We start from the raw sequence: 5859 nt of genomic DNA on the forward strand, positions 1-5859 counted from the left end.
GAGAAGAGAAGCTCAGGAGCCCCTGGTGATTCCAAAGTCCTGACTGGGAAGGGGCAGCTGTCCCCGCAAGTCCAGGGAAGCGCAGCCCCCAGCAGCTGCAGGAACTCCTGGGGCCAGGCCATCTTGCTGTCAGAACAACAAGCCTTCATACCGGTTCCACAGCTCCAGGTTGGTTTCCAAGATGGCGATGTCTAGGAACATCCTCTGGAGAAAGATCCAGAAACTCAAAGCACCACCTCTTTGACTACATCATCCAAAGGTGAGAAATGCCAACAGCAGAGCCCAGGTGGGAGTCTGGTTCAGTTATCAAATGGATTTTTAAAATACCTGTCAGAGATAAAAAGAGGAAAAAGAAAAGTTAAAAACCAACCCCAAAGTGATCACACATCACCTCTTGATGGCTCCAGCTCTGGGGCAAGGGCTCTATTGCCATTGGGTCCCCCCCCCCCACTGGCATCAGACGTAATTCTTGGTGGGGTATCCGGAGAGGTAGTATGCAGGACAGTCTCTGAGTAGCAGGCCATGTAATTGCTGGAGCCTCGGGAACCCCCAGAAGGACAAGAGCAGCACAGCAGCCCCCATCCCAGCAGCAAAAGGCCCAAGGCCACCCAGCCCAGGTAGAGGGAGGCCCCCAGCTCCGGCTTTTGAGCCTCTGCCACCAGGGGGTTGTAGAAGTCCTGGATGATGGCATTGGCAGTTCAGCAGACAGGGATCAGGGTCAGGACCCCTGAGATGATGGAGATGATCCCATCCCAGAGGTGAGCACCAGGCGGGCCTTGGAATCCTTGTTCTCCTCACAAGTGGTACACTTGGCTCCAGCAAGGTAGACCAGCAGGCCGAGTAGGGCCACAAGGAGGGTGATGACACAAAGGGAGTGCACAGCCTGCAGGTCCTGGGGCAGGGCTAGCAGAGAATCGTACACCTTGCACTGCATCTGGCCGGTGCTCTGCACCATACAGGACATCCATAGGCCCTCCCACACCACCTGGGCCATCACGACGCTGTTGCCGATGAAGGCAGTCACATTCCACATGGGCAGGGTGCAGGATACCAGTGCTTTCACCCAGCCCAGCAGCATCAGGATGATTCTCAGGATTTGCAGACCAGCAGGGGCCATGGTGAAGTTGAAAGAGCTGCGAGGGAGACCAGAGAAATTCTTGGTCTGAGTAGTCACCTGTACTATTTTTGATAGTACCTGTAATGACCAATTCAGAACAAAATAACAGTATGTAGGATATCAGTAACTTAATTTTGGAATATCTGAAGCAGTGTTGCTTAAGACGGCATTCTTTGTGATACTAGTTCTAAGAGATGCTACAAGGAAAAAAAATGGTTCTTTGGTCAAATAAGTTTGGGGAACAATGCTATGTCCTTTCCTTCTACCCTTAGGGTCACAATTCACATTTCCACGTTGGAGGATTTAGTCATAGAACCCTTTTTATTTTGTTTTTGGTGCGATCTCTATGAATACCCGTGAAAGCCAGGAAACAGTGGATGTTCCCCGGGACAGCCATTGTGAACTGTTGGTCATTGGTGTCCTTCTAGGGTGTCTTCAGTCATTAGTGTCCTTACAGGGTGTATTATCTTAGATGATGGTGCCTCTCTTTTGTGAATTCAGAGGTCCGGATGTTGATGTGGTTTGTGTGTGTCTGTGCATTTTGTGGGTATTACTCAAATTTGGTTCTTACTGTGCTGATAAGATATGAGGGTTATTAAGTTGAAGTCTTATAGAAGAGATTTAATTCAAGTGTTTTCACTTCCCAGTGACTCACCTATTTGCACATATAGTTTTACAAGTTTATTGGCTGCACTCCCTAATTGTTAGCACTTTTTCCCTAGAATGTTAGAAATATGTGGGAAAAAATGGTTACTACTGTTTCTGAAGAGCTAATCATGTGAATTGTTTAGAAGTTGAAAATAATAGGGCCAGTCCGGTGGCGCACTGCTACAGTGTGCCGCTTGGGAGCTTGGCGGTGCTCCCGCAGAGGGTTCGGATCCCACATACAGACTGGTTCCCGCTCACTGGCTGAGCGAGGGGCGGGCGCAGCGCCGAGGGTTGTGATCCCGTTGCCGGTCCTGGTCTGGTACGGGCGCAACACTGAGGGTTGCGGTCCATTGCCGGACACGAAAAAAAAAAAGACAAAAAAAAAAGAAGAAGTTGAAAATAATACCTTTGGGCACTTCTTTTGGGTTAGCTGTTAGCAGAATCTTAATAAATTGAGGAAGAGCATTTAAATGTAAGTGCTTGTTTATATTTGTTAAATGCTTAATTAAATGTGTTTTCCTTTTCCTTGGATGAAAAGAAATTAGAAGAAGAGAATCAACTATTTTGTCCAAGCATTTTGTTCAATTTGTTAGAGATGGTATTGAGAAAAGAATGGGGACTGTGGAGTTAGATGTGGAGTTAGCATGACCTTTTCAGGTAGGGACAATCTGGGTTGAAGTGGAGCTCCACTCCTTCCTGGCCCAAAGCCACATTGCTGATTTATGTAAAATCCACATGGCTTTTTTAAGCATTCAGTTCCTTAGTTGTAAATTGGGGTTAAACCTATCCTATAACGCCGTTTTGAGAATTAAATGAAATTGTAATCTGTAGAGTTGCCAGTACAGTTCCTGAAATACAGCAGCTGGTGCCAATAGATGTTGATTTCCTTCCCCTTTCTTTCTACTTTAGAACTTTGCTGTAGTTATTAGCATGATTTATTTATTTTTTTATGTTGGAGTAAACGGTTTGCTTAGTTGTGACTCAGTATTCAATCCAATTTAATTTAAAATTAAATTTTGACTGGGTCTATTTTATGTCCTTAAAATTGCCTTAAGTCCTTTCTAGAACAAGTTAAATAAGACTTAAATAATATATAAAGATGTATCCTTAACACCTTTTAGTCTGATAAGGAAGATACACATGCATATAATGAGGGAATTCTGTTCTGAAGGGTATCTGGGAAGAGAAGGTGATGCTGTAGGAGGGTCCAGAATTTTAGAGTAGGAAAGAAGTCCAGGTGGAGAGGACAGCAGGAATGGAAGAGTAAAAAGACAGCTGAAGAGGTGTACGAGATTTGAATCCCAGCCAAAAGAGAAACACTGTTGTCTTTTACTCTTCCTGTGTGAGTGTGTTCCTCTGTGATACGGGGTGAGAACACGTACGTCCTCAGGTGTAAGCTTCAATGAGATAAAGTGATTAATAGGGCTCCTGGCATATAGTAAGTGGCCAGTTGATATATATATTTTTTTATTATTATTTTTGTGGCCAGTTGATATTGATGGTGATGTTCCCACTGCTAGCACCACCTGCACTTTCATATGGCTGATCTGTCTAGGGATGAATTTGGGGCCTGGTTTTAAATTCTACATGTCACATTAAAGTGTTTGATGTTTATTCTATAGGGAGGGAGAAACTATTGAAAGGCAGGGACAGGATTAGACCCATGTTGTAAAACAGTATGAGTGGTGGGTTAGAGGACTGTGCCCATTTAGGATCCTAATCTTCAGAGTCTGGCCAAGTAGAGAAATGGATGGTCATTTGAGGCAGGAGGAATTGGTCTGGACTCAAAATGTTAAATGTTATATTAAATATTTATGTGCTGCTTTGTGGAGGAGGGATCCATTCAACATGGATATTATCCAAATTTTGAGAGTAAATGAATTTTGATACCATTGGAGATATTTTAGGTTGTAGTTTAAGTAGGTTTAATGTTTGGACCTATCTGCAAATGATGTAACTAATCGTGTCATAACATATCTGAATTGCTGTTACTAGCCTGAGCTGGGTTCTAATACAGGTGATAGAGGAAAGAACGTCCTTTTTCCTCTTTACACGGTTTTGGAGGGGCTGGGGTGTGAATTGAGTTACCTCTTTTTGCTTTCTCTCTTTTGAGAATCACTGTAGACCCATGGATTTTTATGTATCCAGTATGTTTTAATCAAATAGCCATTCTATTTCCTCAGTTTGTCACAACCTGGATATGTGGAGGTCCTTTCAAGCCAGTTCTCTTTCTTTTGATGTGATGTATTAGTCTCTGAAGAGGTTCTTGCTTTCTGACACAAGAAGTTTGAGTTTTTCACTTTGTGCTTTTCTTGCCAGATACCTATGGGCCATTTCTTTCAGATTCTTTCATTGGGGAGTGGAATTCAGATACCAAAATCTGGGTGCTGTATGTCCTTTTTGCTACTAGGGTGTCCTTGCTTTCATTGGACAGACTTGGGAAGTATATAAATTTTGATTTTGTATTGATGTCTCCAACTCAGACTTAACATCATAAGGTTTTTACTTTGAGTTTATCCTTTTTTTCCTCTAACATTGAAAGTGTGTATTTTTAGCAACATTAATATAATTTCTTTATCCTATAATCTAAATGTAGTAGTTTGAAAATAACACTACTTATAAAGCCACGGGAGACTTATATTTGGTTACAACTCTTTTTATACTTAAAATATCCACATAAGTATGAACAGTTGACATTCTGACTTATAAAGCCATTTGAAAATATTTTCTCTCTGATTAAGTTAGCACTTTGATAATTGGTTTATTTGCATGAAATCCTTAACTTTTAAAGATAGCTTTAATGTTTTATTTAATGTATGTTTTTTTCTGATCACTACCCTAACAAGGATTTGTAATGTATTTTATCAACATATAAAATATTTATGTGAACACTTATTTATATAGCTCACGAATCAGAACTGTATAAAAAGTTGTGTTCAGGGCCGGCCCGGTGGTGCACTGCTACAGTGCGCCGCTTGGGAGCACGGAGGCGCTCCCGCCAAGGGTTCAGATCCCACATACAGACCGANGGCGCTCCCGCCAAGGGTTCAGATCCCACATACAGACCGGTTCCCGCTCACTGGCTGAGCGTGGTGTGGGTGCAACACCGAGGGCACTGGCTGAGCGTGGTGCGGGTGCAACACCGAGGGCTGCGATCCCGTTGCCGGTCCGGTCCGGTCCGGGCGCAACACTGAGGGTTGTGATCCATTGCCGGACACGAAAAAAGAGACAAAAAGTAAAAAAAAAAAAAAAAAAAGTTGTGTTCACAGTGTCACTTCCTTCAGTCCCTCCAGTAGTTCCTGTCCTGCCCCAGGTATATTAGTTTCTGATTTATTCTTTTGGTATTTCATTTTTGGAAATATAAGCGCATGTATAGTCTTTTATTCCCCTTTGTTACACAAAGATATAGTATTCTGTGCACACTGTCTTGCGTGTTCTTAATGAATTCTGGACATCACTTCATAGAAGCTCTGCATTCTTCTTTTGTGCTTGCCAGTTGTTATCCTAAAGATGAACATTTCAGTTGTTTATGTTCTGTTGCTGTTATAAATATCGCTGCAGTGAATAGTCTTGTGCATATATTGGTTTATATTTGTGCAGGTATAGCATTAAGATAGTGAGATTATTGGGTAAAAGGCAAGCACATTTGTAGCTTATTGCTTTTCTAGTGTTTAGCTCAGTGTACTATGAGTGCTCCAACTCCGCTGTGCAGTAGCTAGAATTAAATAATGAGGAAATTGGGGCTGTGCAGTTAAATGTCTGGTCTGCTGCACAGGTGTTTATCATTGAGTAGTCATTAAGTAAACATTTGTCGAATTTTAATTGTAATTTTTTTCAGGATCTCATAGTTAAAAGTTCAGTCAGAAAAATAGAACCACTAGGGTGGGTAAAGAAAAAAATATATGAATGTGTGTATTACTTATTGAAGGAATTTGTTACAGGCATTTGAGTTCATGCAGTGTGGGAGCTGGCTATGCGGTCTCTATAGTGCTATGTCTTCGTGCCTGATGCTTCAATTTGAAGTCCAGAGGACAGACATTTGGGAAAGAAAGACAGATGTAAAGTGGGGAAGAACAAGAAGAAGCTGGAAGCTG

General features: G+C 42.3%; 1 long non-coding RNA gene and 1 pseudogene across 1 annotated transcript in view; one reads left to right on the plus strand and one right to left on the minus strand.

The window, feature by feature from the left end:
• Window positions 1-6: 6 nt before the first annotated feature.
• The window catches only part of LOC103581873, a 29702-nt gene continuing 23849 nt past the window's right edge, over window positions 7-5859 (plus strand). Inside the window, exon 1 of the long non-coding RNA XR_549698.1 lies at window positions 7-259. This is a non-coding gene — a long non-coding RNA (uncharacterized LOC103581873). The remainder of the gene's footprint in view (window positions 260-5859) is intronic.
• LOC103581872 lies at window positions 457-1117 on the minus strand (annotated as a pseudogene).

The sequence above is a fragment of the Galeopterus variegatus genome, unplaced genomic scaffold (assembly GCF_000696425.1).
Source record: "Galeopterus variegatus unplaced genomic scaffold, G_variegatus-3.0.2 Scaffold14158, whole genome shotgun sequence".
Lineage (NCBI taxonomy): Eukaryota > Metazoa > Chordata > Mammalia > Dermoptera > Cynocephalidae > Galeopterus > Galeopterus variegatus.